General features: G+C 37.5%; 1 protein-coding gene across 1 annotated transcript in view; it reads left to right on the top strand.

Annotated features, from left to right (window-relative positions):
- Positions 1-15,342, top strand: part of LOC137287921 (serine-rich adhesin for platelets-like) — a 60,502-nt gene that overhangs the window by 27,987 nt on the left and 17,173 nt on the right. The gene's annotated exons all lie outside the window — the stretch shown is intronic.

The following is a 15,342-nucleotide window of genomic DNA, read 5'->3' as shown; positions in this document are numbered from 1 at the left end:
GTGTGTATAGCATAGAGTGCTGCATGAAATAAAATGCAAAACTTATCAAGGGTACCATAGTCGAGATAGATTTTGTAAACTTCATTCATTTTAGGGCCTAGTTGTTAAAGCATTCACTCATGCCAAAGACCTGGGTTCGAATCCCCACTTGGGTTCAAACTAATATTTTGACTGACACCCCATGAAGATCCAGGTTAGATTTGATCTGCAGTAACCCATGCTTGTTGTAAGATTCAGCTAACAGGATTGGGTGGTCAGACTCACTGACTTTGTTGCCACAAGTCATCATGGGTATTTGATATGCTTATGTTGTTCATCACTGGATTGTCTGGTCCAGAGTTGATTATTTACAGACTACTGCCATGTAGGTGGAATATTGTTGAGTGCAGCATAAAACTAAACACACTCACTGGTGGACCTAACATGCCAATGTTGTCTGCTGTTCTGTCCTGAATCAGCAGACACACTCACATGTTTGACGGAGATGTTTATGATGATCATGTTGAGGAGACTGACCTGCCCATTGCAGTAGTTAACCTTTTCAAGCTGCACTGCTTGGGACGAATGGTTGGATCAGTTCTATACACTGAGTAATATTCTTGCAAAGGATATTGATTGTGGTGGTTGGATTGCTTCCATTATAAAAGAAACCATTTTCTCTCCCTACCTCAAAGTCTAGAATAAATATTTATTGAGGTCCTGATGTACATGTATTGATCTATTTGAAGTCAAGATTTCAAACCTCATCATCGTGCGTAAGTGTTCGTGTTTGGTTAAAAAATGAATTCATTGCAGGCTTTGACATTTGGGAAAGAAATAATGGTGTCCTATAGATTCTTGGAAGTTTAACCCAATATACTTTCACTGAAATGCACATTCTTGCCTGGTCATGTCAGCTCATCTATAGCCACTGGAGTAGATGTTGGGAGAAAGACAATGCAAGTGGGACTTCAATTTGTTCTCTTTACTACTCTGTGTCCTTAGCGAGTGTTGAATTGAATGGGGAATTGTTTGAAGAGATGATTGGGACATTTTCTTAACATTTATTCTGGTGGATCATGTGCAGACATCCTCACTATGGAGGGATGTCATTCCTATCTTTTGGATTTTTTTACTGATAATTTTGTCCCGGTTTTGATGAGATTGCTCTTGTGTATTTTTAAGTTGTAGATTGTTAATGTCATTTCATTTTGGCAAAAACAGTTTCTTGAATACTTGAGAGTTGTTTTATACAGGTTCTTGGAATACATTAATGTGTTAGTTTGAGCAGGTTCTTGAGTTCTGATGTGTTGGTTCACACAGGTTCAAGCATTCTTGGTCATTAGATTGCACAGTCTCTTGGGGTAAACATATTTGGTTTGCACAGTGCTTAGGTCTTGGCTAATACAGGTGTGTAGCTTTAAACAGGTCTTTGAGTGCTCCTTGGTGTTTTTTCTTGTGGAGCAGTGGTGTTTTGCTTTCCACAGGTTCTGGAGTACAGGTTTTTTTGCTTTCCACAGGTTCTGGAGTACAGATGTTTTGCTTTCCACAGGTTCTGGAGTAATAGTGTTTTGCTTTCCACAGGTTTTGGAGTGATAGTGTTTTGCTTTCCACAGGTTCTGGAGTACAGGTGTTTTGCTTTACACAGGTTCAGAAAGTCTGGCGTTTTGCTTTACACAGGTTCTTGAGTACAGGTGTTTTGCTTTATACAGGTTCTTGAGTACAGGTGTTTTGCTTTACACAGCTTCTGAAATTCTGGTGTTTTGTTTTACAGAGGTTCTTGAGTTCAGGTGTTTTGCTTTATACAGGTTCTGGAATATTGGTGTTTTGCTTTCCACAGGTTCTGGCATATTGGTGTTTTGCTTTACGCTGGTTCTGGAATATTGGTGTTTTGCTTTACACAGGTTCTGGCATATTGGTGTTTTGCTTTCCACAGGTTCTGGAGTACCAGTGTTTTGCTTTACACAGGTTCTGGAATGATGGTGTTTTGCTTTACACAGGTTCTTGAGTACAGGTGTTTTGCTTCATACAGGTTCTTGAGTACAGGTGTTTTGCTTTACACAGGTTCTGAAATTCTGGTGTTTTGCTTTACACAGGTTCTAGAGTACAGGTGTTTTGCTTTATACAGGTTCTGGAATATTGGTGTTTTGCTTTCCACAGGTTCTGGCATATTGGTGTTTTGCTTTACACAGGTTCTGGAATATTGGTGTTTTGCTTTACACAGGTTCTGGCATATTGGTGTTTTGCTTTCCACAGGTTCTGGAGTACCAGTGTTTTGCTTTACATATTTTCGGGAATGATGGTGTTTTGCTTTACATAGATTCTGAAGTACATTTGTGTGAACCTTTCCACAGGTTCTGGAGTGATGGTGTTTTACCTTACATAGGTTCTGCTGTTTTGCTTTACACAGCTTTTGCAATACTGGTGTTTTTCTTTACACAGGTTTTCTAGTTCTGGTGTTTTGCTTTATACAGGCCCTGCAATACTGGTGCTTTGCTTTACACAGGTGCAGTAGTTGAACCTTTACTGACAGTGACACATGATCAAAGTGCTGTATGCACAGACATGTCTAGAGTTCATTGAAAGGAATCATGTCATATCTTGAATATCTCATTGTCCTTGTCTTTCTTCATAACATGTCAAGAAAAGAATATTCTTATCTGCTTCTTTCTCATGAAAGCTTGCACAATCATCTAAAGATATTTATATAAGTGGAGGCATGTCATGTATCAAGTTTATCATTTGTCAGTCAGCTTAAGAGGCTATTTGTTGCCACTTTGAGATGATTCTCTTTTTTTATTGTGTCTACAACCCCACTCACTGCTTGATAGAGGCTCAATCAGACCTCCACCCCCAGCAGAGGGATGGCACCTTGATAACCGGCAGTTCAAGCTGAGTGCAAACTATAGGGGAGAGTTATCAGTGATATGACATTTTGTTTTCACAGCTTTGTGTGTTGGGGAGACTACATGCTCTCTATCATGTATGCTCTTGAATGCATCAGGTTTCTATTACTTTAAACCGATAAAGAAAACAGATGGTTAAGGAGTTAAATGAAAAAAGTACTTGTGCTTTTTGTTAATAAAGTGTTACAAAGCTGTTGTTTGTCTTTGAAAGAGTTAATATTGATCCCCTTTCACAACTGGATTGTTAATTTTCTTAGGAGCTTGATAAAGCATAGAATTTGTCATGGGTTTGTTTGTAAGACATGCAGTTTTCACAATTGCGTTAATGATGTGAATTTTGAATATGTCACGGCAAGACTAAAAAGTAGTGCAAGAAAGAATGCCATTGTTATACTTGATGCTAGTAAATTGATATCTGAAATGAAATTTTTCTGTGGATGTTATATTTCAACTTTTATTTTCAATTTTCAGTAATTATAACTATACTTTTTTGTGACTTAGTATAGTTCCAATCTCAATATTGCGCACATTCATTTTCAGATTTTCTTAAGCATTCAATGATATTACCGTCAGAAGTGTAATTTTATATTTTATGGACTTTGCCCAAAGTTTTCAGTGTTTTGAAATAGCTGAGAAAAAAACCCCAAGAGTGATTTTCACTGTGAAGTTGATATTTTTGCGCTATCCAGATAAATTCTGCAATGTTATTTAATATAGCTTTACTAAAAATACACCAAAAAAAGTTTTTCATGTTTGCTCAAATGGAACTGACGAATATGGCATTACAATTTCAACTACCTGTACATTAAGGAAGCACTAAGCAGCACAATCAATAGAGCACTGGAGCATGCATTCACTGTCCAAACATGCAGCCCATACATAAAGGGTTTTTGTTGGTGCAAGCAATCAACACTTGAGAGACATGACAAGCTAATACTTCTATCTGCATGCAGTTATCTAGGTTACAAACATGATAACTCAAGGAGCGCCTTTCTGCAAACCCATACAGACCTGATTACCCTGATTTGAAAAAAGATGGGTATTAACTTGTTGTACCTTATCTGAGTCCAACACTTATTGTATGTACTGTCTTCGGTCAGGATCTGGTGTCTGTGTCATTGATTCTATTGACGCGTTTATAGGTCAGACTTTCAACCATAGTACTGTAATGGTGTGGATGACAATGGGATGTAGAACTGGATTATATATGATATGGAAGCATTTATGGGAATCTTCAGACACTGCTGAAGGATGTTGAAGAGCTAGTTTGTGGAATGATGTCTAATAAACAATGATGTGTGCGATGTCACAGTGTTGTGGATGGTACCAGTGTTTATAATGGTTCACATTTACAGTTTAGAAATGGATCTTGAGAAGATGCTATGATAAGACAAACAATGCTTACTTGGCGAGCGTGGAATCTCTTTCTTCCTGATAAGGTAAGGTGTTGTTGACACCAGTGGTGTTGGATGGCTTGCAGCCATAGCAGACTTTAGGGTTACATAAGTACTCATTGTAATAATCATGAATATTTATATAATCAGTCAGAAAAGGATGTGTATTACTTCATGAACATTCATGGATGTGTTTTACTAATCTGGAACCTGATTAGTATTCATGTTGATAGACTGTCTTCATGTCAGGAAATCTAATCAGAATTTGTCATTGCATGTGCAGATCTCCAGATAATTTTTCAAGCAACTGGGTATTTACTCCCATGTCTGTTCATGTAGGAGTAATTGCAATTTTTTTAGGAGTAACCAGCATTTTGTATACTCTGACAAGTTAAAAGAATTGTGCACTTTGACACAGTGTATCTTATCCTTACTGGGTACTTAACTGTCCTAAATATATAAATATAAATGCAGCTCAATAGAGTAAAAGGTTTTAGTAATTGTCATATTGCCAAACATTTGGCAGTCATTTCTAAATGCTCAACAGGGAAGTCATGTGACTATTAGAGTAAACCCCAGACAGTGGCTAGGGCAATAATAGTATATGTATATATAGGCATTGCCTACCATTAGCTAATGTTGTAGAGTTTGGATTTAATTGAGTAATGTACGCAAGTTATTATAGACCCATTGGGCTTTAAGTGATTCTTATGCATTTTTTATACTCCAAGATTTGTAATTAATTGAGTAAATATGATTTTTATTGAGTAAAATACGCAAATAAGCGCCTTACCTGGAGTTCAGGAAAATAAGTATTACAGTTTGATCACATGACCTATAATACTGACACTGTTCTCTACTTGGCAGTCAAGTGAAATTTAGTTTGAATACTCTTCAGTGTTCAAAATAAGGTCAAAAGTCAAAATGGCTTTGAAATACTATTGATTTATAAGTAATATTGATGCAAGTTCTTGATTGAGGGTTATCAGTAACTGGATGGCAGATTTTTTGGCATGTTGGTTCTTGATTACACCTTCCAGCGTCTATCAGGAAGTATTTCAAAGTGATTTTTCTGCTATACTGAAATCAATGTTGAGTTGTTGGTTTAACAACAAGTTGAGGGTCAGCTGGGTAGCCTAGTGGTTAAAACGTTTGCTTGTCACTCTGAGGCCCAAGGTTCAATTCCCACCTGGGTGCAATGCGTCATGCCTATTTCTAGTGAACCCCACCATGATATTGCTGAAATATTGCTGAGAGCAACATAAAATCCAACTCACTTACTCACTCAATACAACTAGTTGAGGACATTTATGTCTTCTACATGAGCTCAAATACAAGTCATCCAGTGTGTTTTTCACACACACTGATTTTGTACAATGTATACATTGATTTATATATCTGTTAGGAATATAGTTCTTTGTCTCCAGGGACCGTCTACGTTGACTCAGTAGGTATGCACCTACACACGAAGTGATAACTGCTAGTGGTTCAGGGCAACAGAAATTATGACTTACTGTTGTAATTCTATCCACCACCATGCTTCTGATGAATGAGATACAGATGAATAATTTTCTTTTAATGATTTTTGAATGTGATTATTGATCCTTTTTCCTTTGCCTGAATGCATTTGTACTTTTTGACATTCAGACACCATCTTTAATCTTTTCTGAATGCTTGCACACTTTTTAATCTTGAAAATGGTGTTGAGATGTAGAGTTGTCACTGCACATTTGAAATATATACAGGGCATTGTTTATCGGCTCTGATGCTTCCTTGCGTGACATGTTTCCGTCATTGTTTGGAAGCATTAAGAATGTTGAGAGTAAATTGTTCATGTTCTAAGCTGATAACTGAACATACAGGGGAGATCAGGCCTGGCTGCTGCTTTAAGGACGGTAATTTGGAATGGTTAATTATTAAAGACCCAGGTTCCATGAGGAAGTGCAAACTAATAGACTGGGTTTGATAGGCAGCCTGTGCTTGTTGTTAGTGATTGGTTGTTAATTTGTTGAAGAAATGCTTGATTAGGTAAACCTAATCTTTATCTTGACAGGGGGTAGCCCAGTTATCTAATGCCACAGTTTATGTTAGTTTCCAGAGTTATGTCCCTTTGCATACGAGGATCCTATGATGGGGGGTTTGCATGTTTTTGTTCTGGTTACGATCCTTTGTGTTCAAAAGACTCTATTTAGGTTTTCACAGGTGTGATCAATGTGCAAGATAATAATGCTGGCATATTGTTGTCTAACAGTGTTCAAAAACATTGTTAAACTGTCCCTCTTTCCTTCCTTCTCTTACTAACTTGCTTGCTCTCTCTCTCACTCACACATGCATGTACTCACACACTCACTCATGCACTCACTCACACGCTCACTCAAGCACTCATTGTACTACAAAGTCTACAAAGTCTTGAAAAATTTCCATTGTGTTCATACTGACAAGTGTGTACCTCTCTGAGTTGCACCTGCAGATGAACACACTGATTTAGTTACTGAAACAGTCCTGCACTTTGGCCTATGGAAAATAGACTAGGTGAGCACTTACTTGGCAGTTGTAGGAGGTAATAATGAATCCTTGAGTCGTGCGTGATCTTTAACAGATTTGGGGATCACTTGGGCAGCTAAGTGGTTCATGTTCTTCCTCCAAGGGCAAAATGCCCAGGTTTGTTTCCATGTTGTATGTTCATAATTTCAGAATGGCCTGGGGTATCTGATGATTTCTTCAATGATTTTGAATCCAGTTAATTTCAAAGGTTATAAAAGGACCATTGACATTTATTTCCATCTCTGATCATGTTCAGTGCCTCCTGGAACGTACATGGCTAATTGATAATTATTACCTATAGTTTACTCATTGCTATGGATACAAAGAGATGCTGCTGTAGTTTCAAGCTCCAGACATGGCCTGTAAGTTATCAGTTTATCAGATTTTTTAAAATGTAGTATGCTCCAACCTCATTAGTGTTCAGTCTTGTAGATTCTCTGAGACTAACATCTAGTCTGATATTTTCGGAAACTGGAAATCTTGACTTGTCACATATTCTTGACTTGCATAGGCTTTCTTGGATAAATTTGTGTCAGGGTCTGTATGACAGTTTTGCTCTGAACTTAGATAAATCATGAGGTCATCTGAAAAGCTTGAAAACATTGTGTAAGAATCTTCAAAATGTTTGTTCTATGCGATAAACAAGGAGTTGTTATCCATAAAGTTGTATAAAGAAATGTACCTTGTCTTAGCATGAAATATATTGTCACTATGTGAATGGCAATTGTTTTTCAAAGCATGCTGGAATATGGAGCAAGTTTCTGCAGAGACCTCACTTTCAAATCTGTTACCAGTAAAGCCACTTTCTGATTCAAACCACTGCTGTAATTTTGCTGACATCAGCGTAAAAGCGCAGTCACTTTTAATGTCTTTTCCACCCATAAAAAATCCATTTTCAAAGGATTATTACTGATGTTTCCTGTACAAGGTTAATTATATTTTATGAACAGTCATGAATCTGATTTGTTAGCTATAGTTCAACGTGTTATGCTATTGTGCTTCCCACGTCTCCGTCAAGGTAGAAAGTCATATCAGGTGTGCTGTGTCCTTACTTTATTGATCATACAGGGTGTCATAATGAAAGTCAGCTTTTGATGTTTTCAGTTCAAACAGTAACATTTAAAAACATTGTTTCTACAGCCTATATAAAGTTTCTAGATTCTTCTTATATTGCCTTGCTGGCAACCTGAAATGTTCTTTGTTAACAGTAGGTTACTTTGTTTGAAATTTATGTCAAAACTTATTGGACTCTTTGGGTAAGTTAGTTGTCTTCTTGTGGAGCAAATATTCTTTATACAGGGTAAATTGTCTCCCAAATCGAGTTCTTTCATGTACCAGTAAATAATCAAATTCAAAATGAAATTCTCATTTCATTCGGGGTTAATATTTCATTTTCTGAAAGGTAGACCCAGATGTACATTTTATCCCTGAAATGAGGCCATATTGAATAAACATGTGTGTCACTCAGTATAACATATATTTGGAGCTGAGAACAATGTTTGATTGTCTTTTGTTGAGTCAGTCCTGACTAGAAAAAAAATTCTACATTTGAGTTGGTTTACGCTGTCTTCTGTAATGTCTGGGAGACACAGGTTGAACTAGTCAGCAAGGATAAAGGCTGTCTAAAGTCTTTAAGTCTTTGAAACATACACAAGACATGTACAGTGGAATCGGTCTAAACCGGTTTTTATTGGGACTGAAAAAATTATACGGTTTTCATAATTGGCTGGATTGTAGAACTGATGATAAATGTACAAGTCACAGATGGGACTGAGTTTTATGCCGGTGTGGACAACTTGCTGGATTGGACAGATGCCGGTTTTGACAGCTTCCACTGTATATGTATCTGTGTTATTTGTAGTGGTATGCAGCGAAGAAGGTATGTCATGTCTGATTGGGATGTTTGTTGTAAAGGATCAAAACCAAGGAGGAGGTTTTGATCCAGCTTATGAACCAGTGGAAGATATACTTTAGATAAAACTTTAATATCTGATTTTTACTGTTGAAATCAATTGGGATGCTGTCAGTTCTGTAGAAAATCCATGGGATTTCATAGAGAATGACCGCGAAACTGCCTATAGAGGTTTACTTGTTATACAGAGAATCTGGCAACACAATAGAGTGACGTCAGTGGTGGTTTATAAGCCAATGTGTAGAGTAGCAGTTTAGTTGAAACTCAAACAACACTTTAAAAGAAAAATGCTGAATCTTGTTGTGAAAATAACAGATCGGTCAATCACTGATTGAATACATTGTATGAGAAGTAGATATTCATAGGTAATAAGAGAACAGTATCTCCTAAAAAAACATACATTTTCTTGTAAATATGATGAAATTGCTGCTGATCATTATTATTACATAAACTGTGGGAATCAGTGTTTGGTGGAGAAAATGTGATGCGGATTCCACATCAACTGCAGTATGTGTGTTGTCATAGAAACATATCCTGTATTTACATAAAGATCCCTTTTTTCAGAGTAGTGACCAGAGATTGTGTATAGATGCACTTATATTGCAGAAAATATTCCTTCAAAATGTAATTTAATAAGATTTGAAAGTTATGAAAGATTATTATTCTGATCAGTGTTTTCAGACAAAAAGAATCCAATTCAAGACAGTTGTATTCCACTTTCTGACATAGTCTTTAGTCTATGTTGATTGAATCCATGAGACACAAATTAAAAAGCGTTTCCAAAGACTGTAAATCTGTGGAACAAAGTGCTGTTGTGACTACAACACACTGTTGATATCATACATTGGCCAAGTTGAAGACGGAATGCATACCAACTGATTATTGTGGATTATTGGAACAAGAGAGGGACACCTTTTAGATTAAGGCTGAGAATGGATTGTGTGAATCATCTGTTAATGTTGTGCTGTTACCTCGAGCGACCATCGTGTGACCATTGTTTGTGTCAGTTTCTAGGGCTGCACGGTGTTTAGGTGTTAGGATGGATGTTGGTCAGAGGCTATTGTATGGGATATGGGATATCAATTACTGACACTGACAGACCCTGCTCAGACCTGGGGTGTTACTCATACACATGGTGGGTGGGAGGGGAGATTATAAGAGCTGGTTTAGGGTTGTTTCAGTCTTTTCACATGACAAAGAGACTAGGAAAGTTAACAGGTATTTTTTTTGTCTATGTAGTGTAAAGTGAGTGTTAGTCAGACCTTGATTGCGATAGGATATATTGATCTCTTTGAATGACAAGTGGACTTTGGACATGTGTGTCCTTTTTACGCTTGCTATGTGTTGTGAAGTCTTGTGTTTCTTAAGAACAACCAAATAATGTATCACTGTGAACTCACACCACAGAGGGGCAATGGAGCAGCCTAGTGGTTAAAGTATTTGGTCATCACGCTGAAGACCTGGTTTCCATGCTCCACATGGGGACAATGTATGAAACCCATTTCTGATGTCCTGCCATGATATTGCTGGAATATTCCTAAAAGTGGCGTAAAACTAATCACTAACTCACTCTCCGTGACAAAACTACATATCTGGAGGTTTTTAGACAAAAAAAGGATCGACTCTACACAAGAAAATAACATACTTTATTTGTGTTTGCTGGCATAATTACATGCACTCTTTTGAATATAAGTATGATTAACTTTTGATGAGGATGAGGCTGGAGGTGGTGGTGGTGGTGATGATGATGATGATGATGATGATGATGATGATGATGACGATGAAGATGATGGATTTTCAAGAAAAAAGGTACAAACCTTTGGTACAAAACTAGTCTCATCATTATCCGACCCAACATTCTTGACAAAAGCAGTGAAAGGGTCTTCAACACTGGGCCTCAGTGACTCAGCATCTCAGGTCACTGGTGTATAAGAACCTACACTTCCAGAGTGAATAGTGCATGTCTCACTGGTGCAAGTCTGCCCAAGGGACACATTGTCCTTGCCTAATTATTTGTTTGAATTATCATCACCTGCCATATGACTAACATGGCATGATGCAGGGCAACTGGGAGGGAAGGGTATGTAGGTCACGAGGTTTCACAAGTCCCACTGTGTTTCTTGGATGAGTAGATTCAGACCCTGAGCACCTGCTGACTTGGAAATCAACACAACTGGAACTAGAAGTTAGACTAATGCTTAGTCTCTGAATACAATGGAACCAGATAGCAAGAGGTCCAGTTAACTGGATCAAACAAGCAAAAAGTGAAACTTGTTTCATGTACGTATATCAATAAATCAACAGTCAATAGTAATAACAGTGAATCATCATAACATATAAGTGTACTGATAATACATGGAAGGCGGAACACAGGTTACAAGTTGTCAGGTTGTCTCGAACGTACAATCATGTGGCGTGTGAAGCTTCAGGTGGTAAGTTAAATAAAAACAGTAAATCCATGACAAAAAGTCATGGCATTTTGCCAATGGCATATATTCTTTTTGTAATTTTATAGATGCATTTCTTGCCCTGAAAACATATGGCATCATTTTGAACTTATGCTGTCTGCAGAAGATAAACTTCCAGACGGGATCACATGACTTAAATCACGCGGCAGGCTATTTTTAACTTGCATCATGACAGATAGTATTATTGGTCACTTTGTACAATTGTTATATACAGTACAACTACAGTGTAGTTAACCATAATCCTACTTAACATGTGCTTTCGTTACTAATGAGATGTTCTCACACCCGCCAAATCCTAATTAACAACCTGAGAGGCAAGCATATCTAGTGTTTTGATGAGTAATTAATCAATTCACATCAAATGCCTTGCGAGACATTAAGAATGAACACATTTCACAAGGATTCATGAGGAATCAGTATTGACGTGACACATACACATGCACGCGTGCACAGATCTTTCCATCCGGATAACAGCATGTGTGCACAGATCTTTCCATCCGGATAACAGCATGTGTGCACAGATCTTTCCATCCGGATAACAGCATGTGTGCACAGATCTTTCCATCCGGATAACAGCATGTGTGCACAGATCTTTCCATCCGGATAACAGCATGTGTGCACAGATCTTTCCATCCGGATAACAGCATGTGTGCACAGATCTTTCCATCCGGATAACAGCATGTGTGCACAGATCTTTCCATCCCGATAACAGGGTAATTTTTCAGTGGAAATCTATGGGAATGGTTTTAAAATTCGTCATCGGTGTCCAGAAGCATGTTGTCCGGTTAAGCGAGTACAATCGCTGAACGTAGTTTTGTTTCACACTAAAATCATCCAGAAGGCAGGATTTTCAGTTCATCCATAGTGGGAACAGTTTCAAATGTCTTTGAACAGTAAATCTTCTCATCTACAACCATGTACTCTGCACTCCTTCACAAACCCCTCCACTTCCTTCTTCACTGTGCTATTTATTCTGTCATTCACACCCCCTCAGTTGTCAAGTGTGCTTCTGTGACAGAGAAGAAAGAAAGAGAGAGATTCCTGGAATGTTGCTAAAAGTGGCATAAAACTTATTGCTTATTTCTTCATTTACTCATTCAATCATTTCTTCATTCTTTCATATAATTCTTTTTGATCTTCATTTTCACCTTCACTTTGTCCTCTATTCACCTACTCCTTCACTCAATCCTTCATTTGTTGTGATCAATATTCACCATACTTATTCAGTTTGTACCCTGTTTACTTCCCATAACCAGTGTATAGATCCTGAACTAAGCACTGTCCCTCAGTGTCACCCAGAAGCTGTTTGTACAGTCAGGTGCTCTGTTGCCTCATGTTCAAGGCCAACACAACACCTATCATTGACAGCCCAAACATATTTATGGTGGCAGAGTACATTTACATGTATCACTGTCAACATGTAGAGACATAACAGTAGCCACTTGGGAGGTTTCTTGCAATTAAAAATAGATGCGTGTTGACGAGAAACTTACTTGAAAACTCAGGGGAGTGGGACAAAATATCTCCACCATTAAACTCATTGATGCTTTTAATATTTTTTTTGTATAATTAGGCCAGACCAATATTATTTCTTGTTTTACAGACTTTTTTCCTCATAAATCTTAAGAGCAGGATGATTTAAAAAAAAATAAGATAAAATCAAAATTCAAAGTAATATTCCTTATAAATATTAGAAGTAGTTTACTTCTGGCAATTAACTATGTATACACAGGGCATAAAACAATCCCCCCAAAAGTTTCTTGTAAAGTTCATTTTCAGCCAAGAAAAACAAGGGTGAGGGGGTGTTGGGGTGGTGTTTTTTTTTGTTTTGTTTTCTTTTCTTGAATAAATATGACCGGTGGATCTGTAAAACAAGAAATAAAATTGTTCTGGCCTTTTTTCCAAGTATGTCAACCATGTTGAAAGATGTTTATGCAAATCATTACTGTCTTGTTTGCACACATTTATTCCTCTCAGAGGTTGATGTCTGTCCGTAGGTTTAGAGGAAATATTGGTAATAACTGCGAAATTTGAATTTCAGGTTATACATGTAACTATAACATCTTTAAAACCAGGGTCACTTGTTGACCTTAGAGATTTTTCTGAGTTCCATCTTCTTTTTTTCTGGAGTACAATGTTCCTGTTCTTGTTCTTGCTCCATCATCAGGTTGAACAGTAATCCAGACAGAACTCTATGGTCATCAGATGACATCTTCTGAAATGCCAATTAAGCGTCCAAGGTCACTTGTTTTTTCTGGACAGAGTTGATACTGTGAGAAGGCTTGAACATGGTGCCACCTAATCTACTGAATGCAATGTTCAGATACCTTTAGTCCAAGAGAGAAAACAAAAAAATCTTGATCTGAACAGTGCCTTCTCCTTCAGTTCGCATGCCACAAGCACATAAGGTTAGAACCCAATGGAAGTCCTGAATGTCTTGCAAAATAATCAGGTCTCACTTTGACGGAAACTGATAACGTTTTACTATTCAGTGAACACCTTGGAGTAAAATGGGTTAATTTCTGACATGTAAAACCACAATTACCAACAGTGTGTCTCTTAGCAGGACTGAGTAAGTGCTTGAGACATGCTGTTTCAGACGTTGAGATTTCAGCCATTAGCCTCAGGGTTTTACCTTGACTTACACAGGTGGGGTTCCAAGGGATCCCGATCAAGAACTGTTACAGGTCCTTGTTGGTAAAATGAGGATCCTGTGAAGTGTTGTAACAGTGCAATGTACTGTGCATTCAGATAATTGCTTCAGAGCCAGGAATGAATCAGTGATGATGTGGACACTGATAGGTGAAATAACAGTCACAGTTAACTACCCTTGATGCACTGTAGGTATGCTCACAGTATTTTTTTGTGTCACTAGAGATGCTGTATTTTTGGTTTAATGCATCTATTCTCTTAATTTGTGCGTTGCGTTCCTTAACTCAGCTAATAATAGTAATCTATTTGATATAAATATTAAGATCTGTTGAAAATGATAGCAAAAGCAACTTTAGGGCAGGGAAGCTCAGAAGACAGTAGTACTTTCTGTTGTCCTTCAGTGATGGTTCTTAACATTACTGTTCAGCTACTGACATAGCATTCTCCATTTTAACCAGAATGCTCAAGAGGCGTCCGAGTTTCAGTCATGGGTGACACTATATTAGTCTTCTATGGTGATGCTATTTGTTGGTCTATTGCTCATGCCAGAAGCCTGTAATCTTGAGTTTGAATCCTAATGCATCTTCCAGTACTGCTAAATATGCAGAGAAAGTGCCAGTCATAGTTTGTTTTGTTAATATATCAGTCCTTGAACCTTCACATGTCAATATTTGACCAAGCTAGCATCTTCAGTTTTGTATTGATGTTAATGTAAAGCTATGCCTTAGTTTTGTACGCTAACAAACAACTTTTAATCCATTTCACTGGTGCTTGTGGAAAGGATGTTTTTGTCTTCACCAGGAGACAGAAATCAATGAGTCAATATTTATGCTACAAAACATTCAAGTGACTTAAATGACAAAAATAGCAAGATCCTTGCAACAAAGATTGAATAATTGCGATGAGCATTCAGCTGTAACGAAAGCTCTGTATGTGCGAGTGATGTTTAATAATAAATACCTCTCTCCATGAGATCTTCAGATGACAGCTGGAACAATTGGTTGCTATTTGTTAATGCGTCACTGTACGGGAGAAAGTCCCATGTCAGAATAAATGTCCTCTGGGTGATGCAATATTTTTGTTTGTGAGCACTATGACTGCATTTAAGTTAATAGGTAGGGTAATGATGCATGGATAGCAGTTGTTGAGTCGCTGATAACAATTAATCAATGGTAGAAACAAAATCCTGTCGATTCATCGATGGTATGTGTGACTGTCAATAGTTTAGTGATTTACTTCTGTTGGTAACAAAATACAGGAAGTACCAGATTTGTTCATTTTGATTTAGAGTTATCCTCCCCTGTTGCCTCTTAAACAACTTGATCTTATTTTGAAGAGACTGAGACTACTTCAGCTTGTTTTTGTTTCATATAAATTACTTCAAATGAGATAATTCAAGGAGAGGGAAACTATCACAATAGTATTGCAATAGTAGGTTGCAATAGTTGTTCCTCCCTCAGTTGTAAGTTCACTAAGTTTATGTATGT

This window comes from Haliotis asinina, chromosome 6 (genome assembly GCF_037392515.1).
Source record: "Haliotis asinina isolate JCU_RB_2024 chromosome 6, JCU_Hal_asi_v2, whole genome shotgun sequence".
Taxonomy (NCBI): domain Eukaryota; kingdom Metazoa; phylum Mollusca; class Gastropoda; order Lepetellida; family Haliotidae; genus Haliotis; species Haliotis asinina.
The sequence above is the reverse complement of the archived record's forward strand: the minus strand, read 5'-3'. Positions and strand labels throughout refer to the sequence as shown.